The following is a 448-nucleotide window of genomic DNA, read 5'->3' on the forward strand; positions in this document are numbered from 1 at the left end:
TTAATTATCAAGTATCAACTATTTCGACTGGGCAGGAGTCACGTGATATGGCAGGAGCAGCGCAGGGATGGGAACTGGGCACGAATTCCCGAGGTCATATCCCTTTACAAAACCTCAAATCCCTCTTTCCCTGGGTGAGGTAATGAAGATATGAGAGTAGGGATGTTGAGATGGATGTTTGGGGATGCTGTGGTAGGGATGTGGATGCTGGGGGGGATGTGGGTGAGGTGGTGGAGCGGGGTAATTGAGGTGGTGGGAAGTGGTGAGCTGTGCCCCTGCGTCGCTCATCCCTGGCCGAGAGAGCAGAGGATTCCTTACCCAGCCAGTCAATCTTGAGAGCCTGGCGAGGGCGTGTGTGTGTGTGTGTGTGTGTCCGTGTTTGTGCAGTGTTGCTCTTTGCCGCCTCTCGGAATAGTGGAACGAAGTGTCACGTTGGGTAATAGCAAAG

At 53.3% G+C, this 448-nt stretch overlaps 1 protein-coding gene across 1 annotated transcript in view; it reads left to right on the plus strand.

Moving 5' to 3' along the window:
- The first annotated feature begins 343 nt into the window (after positions 1-343).
- LOC126985855 (protein dachsous-like) overlaps positions 344-448 on the plus strand; it is a 139,417-nt gene continuing 139,312 nt past the window's right edge. The window contains exon 1 of the mRNA XM_050841326.1: positions 344-448. This exon is cut by the window's right edge and continues 105 nt beyond it. The gene's annotated coding sequence lies outside the window, so the exon portion shown is untranslated.

This window comes from Eriocheir sinensis, chromosome 60, assembly GCF_024679095.1.
Source record: "Eriocheir sinensis breed Jianghai 21 chromosome 60, ASM2467909v1, whole genome shotgun sequence".
Taxonomy (NCBI): domain Eukaryota; kingdom Metazoa; phylum Arthropoda; class Malacostraca; order Decapoda; family Varunidae; genus Eriocheir; species Eriocheir sinensis.